The sequence below is a fragment of the Podarcis tiliguerta genome (assembly GCF_965153285.1).
Source record: "Podarcis tiliguerta genome assembly, chromosome: 1".
NCBI lineage: Eukaryota > Metazoa > Chordata > Lepidosauria > Squamata > Lacertidae > Podarcis > Podarcis tiliguerta.
Genome location: NC_139534.1, coordinates 76554246 through 76571055, shown reverse-complemented (window position 1 = coordinate 76571055; position 16810 = coordinate 76554246). Strand labels below are relative to the sequence as shown.

Below are 16810 nucleotides of genomic sequence, written 5' to 3'. Positions count from 1 at the left end.
GGGCATGGCTGGTTGGCTGAAACATTGAAAGGCTCGCTTGTAAATAATAATTCATCAATGAAAATAGATACGATACATTTACTACTACAGAACTAAGTTTTGGATTGTAGTCTATCATCCTATTGTAAACTGGCATGGAAAGATTTATGCATAATTTTAATGGAAGTACATTCCATTATTTATCTTTCGTTTGCTTACATTATAGAGAGTTCAAATTGAGCCTTACTACATGGACATACAGGCATATGAAGGCTGCTGGAAGTTCCCTTGCAATTGCTGCACATAACGTTTCCTAGGGAGCCAGTGTTGTGCATACACCCCCATCAAAACTGGGTACCTAGAAGCCCTAGGGCTAACATTTTGTTTTAAAAGGCACTAAGCAATTGCGGGTTGACAGAGGTGTGACACAAGCCCAGTCCTGTGAATGGTTACACTTGTGCAGGGTCAATCCAAACAATGCCTGGTCCCTCAGCATGCGAGAGCAGTAAAAACATCAACAATTACCAGTCTGCTGTATGACATTCACTATATGCAGAAATAGCTGTGAATGGGCTCACCTTGGCAGCTTAGCACAGACCACTATGGGAACTCATTTATGCAGTGATTCCAGTAGGCTGATGTGTGTTGTTTAATTTAGGTTGGGCAGATAAGGGAGCTTAGAACCCAAGTCCAAATCAGGAAGCATCATCCATTTGAATAGGACTGCTCTTGATGGCAAACCATTTGCAATGTATATAGTTTAGGGGCAGGGGAAGAAATGACAGCTTGGCACATTTTGCTTGTTTTGCCTTCCTTTGATAACTCATATTCCAAACATGTTAGCATCTGATGGAACAAGAGAGGCTAGGAAATCATTTGGGCCTGAATGCATTTCCTGCTGGTGGCTAGGCTTCTCCAACTGGGCGCCTTTGGCTAGTGCCCCTCTCGCTCAAATCTAGGCTATCTAAAACACACAGAGAGATTTCTCTATTTTTGTTTCTTTCTAGAGGGGGGTGGGTAAGGATGAAGGTTCTCTGCGTGGAGTTTTAATACCTTTCTAGGTGCCCTTATTGATGCTCATCGACCTTGCTGAATACCTGAATGGGACATGCTGTATTAAGACACCTAAGACGTTCACCTTTAGAATTCAGCACAAGGAACAGTAACTGTTGGGTCCTTCAAAGCTTTGCTGGTCTTTCCCCCACCTCCTCCTCCCCCCTCCTCCCTCCCTCCCTGTTTTTTTCCTTGAAAATCCCTCTATTGTGCCAATCAAGCAGATGGTTTGCAGGAAATATAGCTTGGCCCCAATGACCGAAACTAATTTTAACTAGCTTTCCAAACCTGGCACGTTTGTTTTGCTCTTTCAAACCAGCTCCAAAAACAGCTGGCAAGGGTGAATTAAACCCATTAAAGACACATTTATAAGAAATTATATTCACATAGGTTGTCTGAATCTACCCCCCTCCTCCCTCTATTCCCCCAAAGAGGGGGGAGAGATGAGTGCATTGAAATGAAAATGGCTTGCATACACTACCCTCCTTAACATCGCCTGAAAGTCTCAAAACATTTTACTAAATAGATTAACTTGACTATTGTTTTGCATCACATTTATCAGCTTCATTAAGTGAATAGCTGAACAAATATATTACGCATGCATGAAAAGCTCTTTTGGGGGCTGTCTTATTGTGTCCTCAGCCCTGACAGGTGGTTAACTGTGTGGTGTTTCCCCCCCTTTTTCTCTTCTTTTTCTCTCCCTGCCCCAAAGAAAGAAGGGATCTTGGATAAAACAGCAGAGACGAGACTTGGCAAAGGAACCTGGAGGCGAGAGTTACATGCTTCCACCCCTTCCATTCAGACTGGCCAACCCTGAACGACCATGTTCTCAAATACACAGACGAAGGATGTGATCAGGTCAAAAGTAATTCACTGGAGTTTTGTCCCTGTTTCTTTGCCAGGCCAACTGTGAGGCTAGTTAATTTGTCCCTTCCCTTCTTAATGTGTTTCTCTTGTCTACTTTGAATTTTATTTTCCCATTTGTCATGTGTCTGGTTATTGTTGGTATTAATTCGATCTCTATCTCTACATATATTTCCTCAGCTTTTAAGCCACGCAAAGCAATCAAGCAGAGATTAAGCATCGTCCAAGCCTTCCCCCTGCAAACAGCTGAGCAGTCATGACTGTGGTCCACAAGTAGACGGAGCATAGGGCTTCAAGCTCATCAGCTTCATTGGGAGTCCGTCACCTAGTCCTGCTCTTCCAGCTTCAGTTTCTAATGTGTCAGATGAGCACATCAACAGCCTATGCCAGCCTTCCCCAACCTGATGCTCTCTAGATGTTTAGGACTACAGCTCTGTCAGCACTGAAGAACTTGATCACACAGTAAGTTACACAGAAGTAAGAAGCAAGATTTAATCCTTCTGTATGATACACACTAACACAAGAACAAGCATAGTCTTGAATGCTAAGTTTTAGGAAGCTCTTGCAATCCTTGCTGTGATTTCCTGCACCACATTTACAAGGTCAATCAATGATTACAGTGACTGAAGTCTGGACTATAAGAACATAATAAATGCTTGCCAAAGGATCATCTAGTCCAGCACTCAATATGACCCTTACCTTTGTTGCACAGCATTGACACAATTCACTCTAATACCAGTTCAGACCCAGTACATGTCAGGTATATCTATCATCTCTGGATACTGGTTAAATCCTAATGAGAGTGAAACTGTTCTAGGGTGGACAGTCTATACATGGAATTCTGTTAATGCTGAGACTGTAAATGTTATTAAAACATTCATAAGTTACTTTGTACTATCTAAGCCATGTTGAGAACATACTGTTGAAAAGTGGTATACAAATATTCTATAAATATATAAATACATAATTTCTTAAGCTTTCCTTCGTAATAATGGTGCTTTAACCCAGCTGATCACTAATTACCATTTTCAGGTTCCCTTCATTCAACAATATCCTAGACAACCAAACCAGAAGGTCTGTATAGTTAAAGCTATGGTTTTCCCAGTAGTGATGTATAGAAGTGAGAGCTGGACCATAAAGAAGACTGATCACTGAAGAATTGATGTTTTTGAATTATGGTGCTGGAGGAGACTCTTGAGAGTCCCATGGACTGCAAGAAGATCAAACCTATCCATTCTTAAGGAAATCAGCCCTGAGTGCTCACTGGAAGGACAGATCTTGAAGCTGAGACTCCAATACTTTGGCCACCTCATGAGAAGAGAAGACTCCCTGGAAAAGACCCTGATGTTGGGAAAGATGGAGGGCACAAGGAGAAGGGGACGACAGAGGACGAGATGGCTGGATAGTGTTCTTGAAGCTACCAGCATGAGTTTGACCAAACTGCAGGAGGCGGTGGAGGACAGAAGTGCCTGGTGTGCTCTGGTCCATGGGGTCATGAAGAGTTGGACACGACTAAATGACTAAACAACAACAACAATGGCCGTGCTGTATATAGACATTATGTAAGTTTTATGCAAGTGATATTAAAACACTTGTTTTCTAAAATTTTCAGTTCCTCAATTTCACTGAGTTTTCAGCTCTGGTTTATTTCTGGTGGGTTGAAGCCCCTTAACATATACGACTGAAAAATGTCAGCAGTATTGAATATAGTGTGAATAAATCCTTTTGGAATGATTCACAGTCTGCTTGAAATTTCACAGTCCCACGTATTTTGGTGCTCACTGCAACCTCACCTACCTCTTTGCATAGTACCACGAACAAAGATGACCTCTCTTCACCACAAATGGTAGCATAGGGCCAACTTTAAGAGAGCTTTGAATGGCTGTGTTTAACCTTCCCTATGTAATGTGCACCCTAAAGGCTGAACTACAAATCATATGATATGTTTAGAACATGCCTTGTAAAATAATCCCTAGCGACCCATGCTTTTTCAAGTAAATGGAAGTCTTGTTTTCTTTTTCTTCTCCATACTTCCTTCCAACTTATTTAAAAACAGGTTTTTAACTGGAGCTTTTGAGAAGCTTAGTTATCAGCTATGCACAATGAACCGTACAGCAGAGAAAATGTTTTGATAAGAGTTTCAAAGCTGGCCTGATAATCTAATTAGAGAGTGTAAGTTCTCTGCCAGAGAGCTGCCTACAGAGGGTGGTGGGGGGAGGCTTTTCTCACACCTGGTGGATTGTTTGGTCAATCTTTTTAAATGCCTGTGGCTTTACAGGGGGAAAACTTTTTTCCTTAAAACATACACCCCCATACAAGTTCCTGTGCAATGCAATTGAAAGAATGTGGTGGTTGTCAACATGAGTTTGGTATAAGGGTGCGGTACAAAATGTGGGTTCACTTTACGTTGACCTTTACTCACAGTTATCAAAAAATGGCCTATAAAGGAAGGTGTGGGAAGACTTTAAAAGACCATAATAAATTTGGATAACTGTTAAAATTAAGAGCTGAGCGCCCATGTGTATTTTTGGTTCTTAGGACTCAAAGTAGTTAGCAGCTGTGAGTGAGAAGTTCTGAATTGTAGCCACACCAACAGAACTTTTTTTTATAATTAAAAAAAAAAAGCACAAAAAACACCCTGTTTAGTCCTTGATTCCTACAAACAAAATAAAGTACCTTGTCGAATAGGGCCCATTGAGCAGGAATTATGGGTTAAGAGAGGGGGTACGAGATGGCAGCGTGGGTGCTTGTTTATCAGGCAGGAGTTGTCAGTTGTTAGCAAAGCCAATGAAAGGAAGGACGCCAGAGTCTGATGGCTGGGATAGCATTGATGTGAGGTAACGGAGTAATCGGATTGAAAGTTAGCCATAGTATTTATGTCAGTTCACGTTTCGTCAAATGAATAATATGGGGTTGCTACCTAGCCCAGGCCTTGGCCTAAGGGTTCAATTATAAAGCGTCTAGGGCTCATTTGATTCAAATATAAATTAATTCTCACTGAAGCATTGGCTGATTAATCTATTTGCATAATAGTACGAGGGGAACTGCACCATGGTTATTTTGCAGGGATTCTGAAAAGCTTTAAATTCATTTAAAAGAATATTGTGTGAGAAGTCAGAGAAGCTGAAATACCTCTATAGGGCTCCTGAAGCCATTTTTAGAAAGAGGCTGATGGGCTAAATTCTAAGGGTGTCTGAATTTGGTTGCACCAAAAAAAGGCTCCATTTTTGTCTCTTTTATGTCTGTTGTGCGTCCTTTGCTTTCAAAAGTGTGCTCCATTCCCACCATTTTTCTTTCTTTCATGGACCATATACCAAGATAGGCTGAAGGAATATTGGGCCATTTACCACAGCAAAGCTTTTGATGCAGTAATACACGTCCAGATAGGTCACCCCTCTTCAGGATGATTGGCGTTATAAGCACATGATTAATGGATAAAGAAGAATTAGGAATTATCACTAGTGGTACTAGTGCAAGTATACATTAAATAGTGATTCCTACATAAAAGTAAGGAATGGGTCATTTTTTTTTTGTTGCTTCAGTTTTTTTGTCAGCCAGTTTAAATGGGTCATTGTTCTACTCCACACCCACAGATGCTTACAAGACAAGCATCTGATGCAATAGCTCATCCCAAAATACAGTACAAGAATTATAGAGCAATCCTTTGGGGTAGGAATAGGAGGAATCAAAGGCAGAAGAAGCTTCAAATCCAAACCCAAGGTAGCCACAGGCTTCTCTTCTGGGAAATAAATGATGCTATTCCCCAATTCCACGAGTGTTTTGGGGAAACAGGAGAGCTTTGGATCCACAGCTTCTCCCAGAATGCCTTATTTTTGCCCTTTCGGAGTCCAAGATCTGATGTTGGTAGAGCAACAACTATCTCCAGGGACCTCTTTCTCCATTCTTGGAGAGAGAGATGCAAAATAGTCTAACAGCTTCTGGGATGCTCTCAGAGAGACCAGAGGACTTCAACCTTAGACTGTGCACACACTATACCTCTAAAGGACATTTGAAGCACATTTTGACCACCTCAAATAATTCTGAGCACTGTAGTTTGTTAAGGCTTGCCAGGAATTGTAATTCTGTGAGAGGTAAACTACAATGCCCAGAATACTTTGAGGGAAAGAATATGGTTTGAATGTGCTTTAAAGGTATTGTATGTAAGCAGCCTTTGTTTTTTAGGTGACACTGCTGTTATATTTTACAGACTGGAGACTCATGCTTCCACAGAAGCAGATGTTGCCTCCTGCTACATATGCATACATTATATTTTACTTTCCCTATAGTCTATGATTTGAATATAGGGATTTGCTTTTATCTTCTAGAATCAACTAGTCTGCATAACATTTGTTGATTTCTGTTTCTGTCATTGGTAAAGACTGGAATGTGACCTTCCCCCTGTTCCTTAAAATATATAGAATTTACCGTATAGAATTGGGGAGGGGGAAAAAATAAAGGAGAAGCATTTGCTTTGGCTTCTAGTATCCTTTGCAGTGACATTATTCTGGAGAGAGAATGCATGAAGGAAGGAAGGAGGGAAAGACAAAATTGCAACTCCAGAGCAATTTAATATGATTTATCAAACCTGATTGCCTCAGAATAATGTACAGTATAATCTCATTAAGCTAAATGGGCCTGAAGTTATTAAATAGTTGTGGGTCATCAGAAGATTAGCTAAATGGGGTGCTATTTACATTGGATTATACTGCGTACCAGAAAATGAATACATGCCTAATTTCTTCTTTGAATATTTATTCATTCTTAACTTTTACATGGCTGCTACCAATTTTCATGTGTTGGTTAGACAAGGAAAGGTATTGGTCACTGACAGAAAGAATATACTACACCCAAGGACCAATATGGTGAAAAGTTTCTTCTCACAGCTGGAGAGCTACTATCCTTTAACTCTTACCCTCTGCCCTTGACTCTTACTCACCTTACAAACGGGACAATAGGCTGGTTCCTTTAAATTTCCCAAAACAAAATGAAAGCAGACAGTTTCTTCTTCTTGCTCTTTCCCTTATCAGTTGTAGTATCTGCCTCCATTTACTCCTTTGCTCTATGGCACAAGGAATCCTTGTGTCTGGTTGGGAGGGATGGCAGATAGGGAAGGGAATAAACACAAGGAGCAAGAGCTGCTTTCTCTCCAGATGCAAAAGTCAGTGTGGTGGAGTGGTTAGTCGTTAGTGTGTCAGACTGGGAGTCTAGGGTTTAAATCCCCACTCAGGCATGAAGCTCACTGGGTGAATATGGGCGAGTTGCTGCCTCTCAGCCTAATCCAACCCCACAGGATTGTTGTGGCGATTAAATGAGGAGGGGGAGGACCATCTATGCCACCTTGAGCTCCTTGGAGAAAAAGGTGGGATATAAATGCAGTAGGTAGATAGATAGATTCAGAAGTTTTAAGGAACTTTGTTAAAGTGGGAATCTCACATTACCTTCATTATTCTCAAAAAAAATTAACCCAGAAGGAAAAACAACTCATCTCTGAAGGACTGGGGCAGAACTCTGAAGGTGGGTAAATTACTGTGAGCACACCATACAAATGACTTTGCCCAAAGAATCTTGGAAAATGTACTTTACAGACCCATAGTTCCCAGCACTCTTGACAAACTACAGTTCCCAGGATACTTTGAGGGAAGTCATATGCTTTAAATGTTTGGTGTGTACACAGCCATGATATACCAAAATGTGTTAGGCACCACCAATATTTTTCATGGTTTGTTAAGCATTTTGGGATTCCCTTATTTTTTTGAGGGGCTATTAGTGAAGTAACTGAGGGACTTTTGAAGTGAATCTGACATGAGTATGGTGCTTGAGTTGGCCTTGAGGGAACTGGTGGTGAGCTCAGATTTTCCTCACAAACTGAAGTTTCTGGTGCGTGTAGGGGGGCGGGGGGAGAGAGATCTTTTCAGGGCAGGACTTGATGACACTTAAGGCTCTGGCTACCAGGTGTGGTCCCTCCAATTCACTGCCTCATAACAGTGCTTATAGAACAGCTGCCTTTTGACTGTATACTTAAAAGTTAGAATGGCATGCCTAATTAATAGAACATTGTCACAGGATAATGGTGGCCCTGCTGATTTGCTGTAGTGTTTGTCATCAGCAAACAATACTGAGGCAAACACTAAGACATCTGCTTCCCAAACAGAAGCCTATCTTCTTCCTGTGGCAACTTTCTAGCCCAATTAGCCAGTTACTTTTATACCAAAAATGATTGATTTTGGCTCGCTTGGTTTTGCCTGGAATTAAAGCAGTCCAGCTTTAACTGATTTAGGAAGGTGACCCAACCATTAGTATTAACCACCAATAAGTATCCTGTAGTAGAAAGAGTTATTGAGGCACCCAGGCCAGCTATAAAAGGATCTCAGGAAAGTTGAGACATAGTCTGATACCTTAGAAAACTGCTACCTGCCAAACTAGAAAGTTCTTGACTAGAATGCTCAATGGACCATTAGTAATAGTAGTTATTATTATTATTATGCTTCCATCTTAATCCCATCATCCCCCCTGCCCCCGATCCAGTTTCAGGTCCTGTTCCACTTCTTCCTTCAATGTTCCACTGATTGACAGATAAATCTATTTTCTTAAGTGTTGTTTATTGGTGAAGAGGAAAAAAACACAGTGAAAGAACAATAGCACATTTAGTTCTTTTAGGTGAATCATTGAGAGAAATGCTCTTTTACTCAGAGTTGCAGGAAGCTGAATGACTGGCATAACTAACTAGCCATTCTACAATGGGATATGTTCAGCAATATTTATGTGAGCTTTGTAGGCTAAGATACACTTGGGTGGCAATGAATTGTCAGTTCCTATATCAATCTGCCAAGTATGAATAGGCCTTAGTGAGCCTGAACATTAAGTTCAGGAATCCGTAAAGCTGATAGAGATCATGCATGATATCGATATGACCTTAATCTCGGAGGATATAAATTAATCCATTTTAAGCAAGCAAGCCACCTTATTCTGCAAAGTTGCATCTCAGATTTTGCACAGGACATTTTATAAAGAAGCAAATAGCTAATTAATGTGATAACTGAAGTGGCAGCTATTGTGATAAGTTTACCACTGTGCTGGCTTCCATTGGTATCCCCCAAATTAGTGTTATAAAGAAACCTTGTCTGTGATAACTAAATCTGTGTTAAGATATTTAGGATAAACATTTGAGGTCCATCCACTATTCCTTCAGCCACCGTAACATAGATTTCCCTCCCAACTTGTCATAAGGGCCCTGGAGTATTGTTTGATTTCAGGGCTATATATCTACCACCCATGACTTAATCATGAGTAAGGGAACTGACATACTGTGTATTACTGAGATGTGGGTGTGTAAGCTGAGAGAAACTGATTTCTCAGCAGCGGTGTTTGCCTAGGGTCAGCTGAGTTTCCCTATAACACTAATATATGCATGCGAATTGGTTGGTGAGAGATCATTATAGCCTATAGCAGCCTTCCTTAAACTAGTGTACTCCAAATGTTTTGGACAACAATTCCCATCCACCCCAGCTGGCATGGCCAATACTCATGGATGATGGGAGTTGTAGGAGAACACCTGGTTGCAGAAGGATTTGTATTTCTTCTCTATCTCCTCACTGCCCTCAGAATGCCTGTTGAATTCCTGGTTCCTCTCTGGAATACCAGTGGTAGTCACCATCACTCCCAAGTGCCTCTCCCACTTTGCAGAGCTCAGTCTTCTCCTTGGCTTTCTGAGGAGCTCCAAGCAGTGAAGCTTTCTAAAGAGATGAGTACAATATTAATGGTGAAAGTCTCAAAGTGAATTTGACTGAAGCCAGAAAAGAGCTCATTACTGAGCCTACTGAGTGACAGTGATGGTGACAAAGCCATTTTAAGTCCTTTGCTGCTTGAGGCAATGAAAAATATAGTGTCTCACCCAGTCCATGTATGATGGCTAATAAAGCTAGCAGCTTAATCTTCCTTCAACACTGGTGACCCAATAGCATCTTCCATGGTATCCGAGAGCAGCAGACTAGCTTAAGGAGCAGAAGACAGATTATGGGGCAGAAATGCCACCTAAGGCAGCTGGCCCTGGATTGCAGTGAAAAAGCATGACTTGTCAAGCCACCATTGCATCCTCAGGGTGCCACCCAGTGGAGCTTTTCCAAGTTGTTCAGGGCCTACTTCAACTTGGGCAAATTGGTGGCATTAGAGAAACTTTGGAGAGTCACTAAGATAAGTTTGCTAAGTACTTTGAAAATAAAGGCTTTTGCATTTACCTTGACCTGGACTTGTTCACAAGTTCAGACAGTGGATGTATCTATGGCACCATTAAGTTATGGGGTTATGGGATGCATTTTTGTTTTTGTAGCTTTGGGCTGTGAAGAAGGGGCTTGAATGAGTGTGGCCTGCTATATGTCTTCTTGACTATTGTCCTTCTTGACTAGCAAAAGTGGGTTGACCAGCTGAATCTAGAAGATAACAAACATCTCTTTATGAAAGGCAAAAAATTCAATTGTCATTAATAATTTGGTGGTGAGGCTGCTCATGAAGAACCCCTTCTTCATGTCCAGAAACATTATGGCAAACTGGGCAACATTATCCTCAGAGGTGTCCAAATCACTGCGGTTTGGAACAGTTCAGTCTGCCACCTTGATTCGAAAAGGCATCCAATAGTATCTAAACAATAAACCAAAGCCTGTACCTTAATCTCAGGAACCATCACATCCAACTGGAATGATGATGTCTTCAGAGCATTCTAAACTGGCAGAGTTTGGAACCATCATGCCAAATTGGGTTATGTGATGCCAAATTGGGCCGTGATGTTTTCAGAAGCATCCAAATTGGCATAGTTCAGAACAGTCATCTCTTTGGAATGGTTCAGTCCACCACCTGGAGTCAACAGTATTCAAGTGTAGACCAAAACCCACTCCTCACTCTTCGGAACTGTCACTCCAAATTGGGTGATCATATCTTCAGAGGCATCCAGGCTGGTGCGATTTGGAACCATCACATCAAACTGGGCCATTATATCTACTACTTGCAACCAGAAGTTTCAATAAGGCAGAATTAGTTATGGTGCATACAATGACCTGGAGGAGTATCACACAGTTTGCTCTCATGTCAACTGAACCACCTCAACTATTCCATGGAGGCCTGTTTGGTGTGATCTTCCATTTTTCTCCAGTGTCACATGTCATATGGCCCTGGAAAACTGGTCACAGTTCCAACTGGCCACAATCCCCCCTTATTTTCCTATATAGCAGTGCCATTTTTCAAAATATGGAAAAAATAACATTATGTATTATATGTCTATCAAATAATTTACCCTTATTAGAAACAAAGGAACATAGCTTATACCAAATCCAACCTTATAACTCGGTATTGCCTATACCAATTGGGTACCCCCCCACACCAAAAAACAAATAATGTTGCAGAGGGCAGCTCCCCATTATCTATGACCACTGGCCATGCTGGCTGGAGCAGATGGGATTTGCAGTCTAAGATATCCAGAGGTCACCGTGTTGGCTACTCCTGGTCTGCACTGACTGACGGTGGTTCTCCAGGGTTTCAGACAAGAGTATTTCCCATTCCTACTTGAAGAAGCCAGGGATTGAACCTGGGACCTTCTGCCTGCAAATCATGTGATCAACCACTGAGCCATGGTCCTTTCCCATAGTGACATTTGAGGCAGAGGTTAGAATGTACATCTGTTGTTTAATTGCTGCATCCGGAAGTCCATTTCTCTCCAGCATCCATCATAGTCATTATTATTTTAGTAAAAACAGAACTGATAGTTCAGACACACAGTTCTGCTATATAGAAATGGCAGAAATATATTCTATGGCATGTGGAAAACTCATTACTACTACTACTACTATTTCCTTATTGGTAGAATTATACTGAAAGATGAAGAGTTCATAAAACTACGAACTGGTGGTGACCCAATAATCCAACATATGGAAGAAGCCAAAATAAATCCCATGAAGCTGACAGATGAAAGAGAAACCAGAGTGCAAACTAGCTTACAAAAATGGTCAAATATTGTCAAGTGATCTGATGGTAGGTTGTCTTATATACCGACTGCATTGTGAAAAGTAAAAAACAAGGACTATGTCTTGCCAGGAATAACTAGCTTGAAAATGAAAGCGGGGAGACAGGGAGATGAGCAGGAGGAGAGAAAGGATTGTTGTCTTTTTAATGGACTTTTAAGAAGTGAACAGCCACAGTGTTTCTAGGGAATGTGATCCTGGTCAGTAACACACAGACCTCGGGGCAGAGAGGTCCTTAACATTCCGTTAGGACCTTTTGAACTCTGTTCATGCTACAAAAACTTCCTTTGAAAGGAACTGATTCACTGGCCTGTCAGAATTAAGGGGGGGAGTGATGCTAAATTAATGCCCTCCCCCCGCATCTTGTTTGACTAAGAATCTGGCTGGGGAAGTATTAATTCCAATTGCTGCTGGATTAACAGTAGGCCCTATATTCAAACCCTTATTAGCCCTTTAATATGAAAGAAAAGCCACACATGGCTATTAATTACGTAAACAGCATTACTTTTTCATCGTGCATTAAAAAAGAAAGAAAGGAAAAGACCAGCCATTTCCCCATAATGGTGGGGGACTTCAGGAGTATAATTTAATTACAAACCCAAATGATCGAGGCAGACCAAACACTACAACATTTTCCTTTCCCCCTTTTTTTATTTTAATACAATCATTCTCTCATTAATTGCTCGGATCTGTGAAGGGAAGGCCTCCAAGCCCGGGCTTTGCACAAAACTCATCCAAGAGTGAAGAGGGCAAGCTGAACACTTTAGTCCGTCCAGCTGCCTTTAAGTGAATGGTTTTCTGAAGGGTATGAATGCTTTCTGTCTCTCCTCATACAATGTAGGTGTTACTGCTCTGAGGGAAAGAAACAAAACAATAATCACTTGAAGGGAGCTCAGTCCTGCGGAGGGGAGGGCAGCGTTCTCACTCACTCATAAAATCATGCCTCCTTCATATCAGTAAGAGGGACATGGTACAAAAGGTGACTTCGAATGGTACTTTCAGGGGGTCGGGAGAGCTCTTTGAAAGCACCGAGCTATTCTAAATGAGATTGGAATAGCATCTGCCTTGGTTTTGTGAGTCAATCGGTGGGCATTTTACAGTGAAATAACCCTCAAAAAGACCAAGTAGCACTTCTAAAGATGCACAGAGGAGATGCATTTTAGTACAAAGACCCCTTCCACTATGCCTGCCTGCCTGCGTGGATATCCACCATTAACATCTCTACAAATGCCTTTTAAAATAACGAATGTGGGCTATGGGATTTCTCTCTCTCTCTCTCTCTCTCTCACTCACACACACACACACACACTTCTCTGCCATAATAATGCAAACACTGGGGTATTATGATATATAGTAGGTGCTTCTTTTATAACAGGACATGTTGGCACAGATAAATTTTGTTTGCCATAAATGTGGGCAAAGTGGTTCTTGTTAAACATACGTGACATATAGAAGCAGTGGCCTATAGCTAGTTATTTCTTTAAAAAAAAATAGTTAAAATGAGAGTGTGCTGCATGTAGAATGAGGCACATTTCTGCCCTGTCACCCCAATAATAATGTTATTTATGTGAATCTGAACCTATTCAAGATCTTTCACATTATTTGTTAATATTCCATTCCATAGATTAGGCAGAAGAGGTTGTTCTCAATCCTGAATAAGGATTAATAAGTGAAGTTGGATGTTTTGGTTAACCCATAATTTTTTAATTATGCTATTTTCTGTATCTAGATGCTGAACTTAAGGGAAAATTTGTTTAAAATAAGTCACTCAGTGTCAAAAGGATGCAATGCAAGCTAGGGGCATTTTTGTAAGCGGGCTTTTCTTTTTCTTCGCTCTTATATACAGTGTTCCCTCAGGTTACATACGCTTCAGGTTACAGACCCCACTAACCCAGAAATAGTACCTCGGGTTAAGAACTTTGCTTCAGGATAAGAACAGAAATTGGGCTCCAGCGGCGCGGCAGCAGCAGGAGGCCTCATTAGTTAAAGTGGTCCTTCAGGTTAAGAACAGCTTCAGGTTAAGAACGGACCTTCAGAACGAATTAAGTATGTAACCAGAGGTACCACTGTAATGTAAACATTATATAGCTAAGATAACTTGCAGTATGTAAAGAAAAGCTAAAATGCAATAAACTTGACTTCTCGTGATGTGGAAAGGTGAAATTAACCATTAGTAAATTTGATATCGGAATGGCTTTGGTCATGCACTGTGTAGCTCTGATAATAATTAAATTAGGTTTACTATTTACAGATTTGCCTCTTCTGCAGAGGGGCTGCAGGCTTCAGACTTGCATTCTGTGGAGAGGTATACTGCTGTCCATTTCCCCCCAACTATTTTTTCCATCAAGGTCTCTCACTCTTTACACAGGAATTCCTATCCAGCACATTGGCTGCTAATAGATTGATGGGAGAAAGGTGGAAAGGCACAAATAGGTAAGTTTACTGAAATCAGGTGTCTCTTTCTTGGGGTGTGTGTGTGTTTTAAAAAACCATTCTGGCCATGTTCAGTCTGCATTTAAGCCCTTTTGCGTTAGTTACTTTTGGTCTGAGGAGACCTTTACTCTGATTCCAGCATAAAAGGGTGAGGTGCAGTGCTTTCTATAGCAAAAACCCTTGCTGGGTCAGAGTAAAAACCTCTCCCCCCACGAACCAAAGCGGACCAACACAAAAGGTTTAAGGAGGAAAATTGTTAAAAGGGAAACCCTTTTCTCTTTGGGATGAATGCATTGGGGAGATTAAAACTTTCATTTGAGATTTTGCTGTATTCATAGTAGTGAGGCTATGAATAGAGCTAAGTCAGAGCCCGCAGTGGTGGTGGTGTGCCCTTTTATACTCTGGCACATCTTCAGACACAGGTTGTTTTGCACTTGAAAGAAGGGGAATGTGGGATTTTGACAGCTGATATTGGCCTCTGAGCTCTTGATGGGGATTTTCTAATTAACCCCAAGAGCCCATCAGGTGGTCAAACTGGAATGATTTCTGTCAGAGAGGGCAAAAAGTTGGGTTTCCCTATTCCTCCTTTCTATCGAGTTCACTGGGGAAGTCTTTTAACATCACCTATTAAATGAAACCAATTTTGCTTCTCTTTAAAGGGGTTTGGAAACTGAAAGGGCGATGTAACCCAGGCAAGCTGGAGGTTTCACAAAGGACTTTTGAACAGGTTAAAAAACTGTGTCGATAGCCAAAATGACAATGCCATTAAAATCTCTTAACGATTACATTGTCAGTGTTTCGGCCCCAGAGATAAATAGATAGATAGATGATAGATATAGATAGATGATAGATATTCTGTTTAATTTTGAAAATATCAAGTTGAATTCTTTTTCAGAGGAACTAGATGAGCATTTACATTCTTGCGTATATCCTGAACGTGAATGACCATGAAGTGCTCTGAATCTGAAATAACTTTTACTGACTGCACGGATCATTTTCTTACTATGTGCCACCTATCAAGTGCTCACCTTTCGTGAATTGAACTCACTACATATTTCATTTCCACAGTCCTGGAAAGATTTGTGGCTACCAGGTCTCCTCCTGTGAGCATACAACACACATTGCAGAATTGTCCCAGAAAAATATGGATGTTTGTTTTTTCAGTTTCCTTGCCATAATTAGTGCAACAGGATATATGTGGATTGGACTCCTTATACTGACCCAGGTTGGTTGGGAGAGGACCAGCATGATCTGAAGCATACTGCACATCTGGAAAGCATGCATTTGAATCTGAAGTGATGCAACAGCACTCTCAATCTAGGAAGTCAGAGTGATCAGATTTACTAGCTGGGAAGCATATATTTACATCATGTTTAGAAATGTGCACCAAAGCTGAGCTCCATGTGGAACAGCCCTGAAGGCAAAATCTAAATCTAATTCTACGAAAACTGCAACTGCAGAGAAGGAACATTTGTGCTCAACACAGGAGACGAAATCCACCTGTCTATTTCTTGACTGGGTCTTGTAGGTTTAAGCTGCAAGGAGCCACAGATGAAGTTTCAGCAGAAGTGATGCTGTCTATATCATGCTTTCTCCGCATAAATCAAACCCATGCATTCACTCCCTGACAAATGGAAGCGGACACCGTAAGGAAGAGGGTGTGAAGCATGTAGGTTTAGAACAGCTAGTAGAAAGACATGATTATTTGTATTATTGCAGCACTGAGAGGCAACAAGCGAGATCATGGGGGCCATTGTGTTAGACATGGCATATATTTATAGAAAAGGACAGCTTTGGTTCCAAAGAGCTTACAACTTACACCGAAAAGAAAGAAAGGGTTGAAAAGGAAATAGAGGCAAAGAAGAAAAGTGACTTGTTCACAATTTCAGCTTTCCCTTCCGTCAGTGTGTGGGAGTGATCTACAGGCTTTGAAGAACAGAAGCAAAAAAGGAGGAGGGATGGAATAAGAATTCCAGTGAGCTTGCATATTGTAAGACTGTTTGCTACATTATAATTGGTTTTGCCTATTGAAAGTTGGCTAAAATATTTGCTTTCCCCCCTCCATGCATCACCAAGACCAAGAGTGTATTCTAAAGCCTCATAAAATGATTCTGCTGTGTTGAAGATTAGAGATATAAAAGCCTTTTTTATTATCTCTATTTTGCCATGTGCATTTGCAATGAACTGCAACCTCCTACCCCCTAGCGGCATAATTAGTTCAATCAAGCCACATTCAAGGTTGGGTCCGATACTGAAGAGTACACAGAGAAGCTTTGACTTGAGTGTTATTCCTTGTTACATGGGGAGAGAGAGCAGGAAGGTAAGAATGTTCCTTTCCCTGGTCATTCCATGCAGTGGCGTAGCGTGGGTTGTCAGCACCCAGGGCAAGGCAAGTAATTTGCGCCTCCCCCCCCCCCGCTGCACTGTCCCTCCCCCAGATAGTCCCTCGCTCTCTCTCCGCACCGCACCGCACG

The 16810-nt window shown here is 41.3% G+C and overlaps 1 long non-coding RNA gene across 1 annotated transcript; it reads left to right on the top strand.

Moving 5' to 3' along the window:
• Positions 1-1422: 1422 nt before the first annotated feature.
• Positions 1423-16445, top strand: LOC310682117. The gene is made up of 4 exons (XR_014513746.1): positions 1423-1897; positions 2077-2358; positions 14272-14336; positions 15405-16445. It is a non-coding gene; the product is annotated as an uncharacterized lncRNA (long non-coding RNA).
• Positions 16446-16810: the final 365 nt, after the last annotated feature.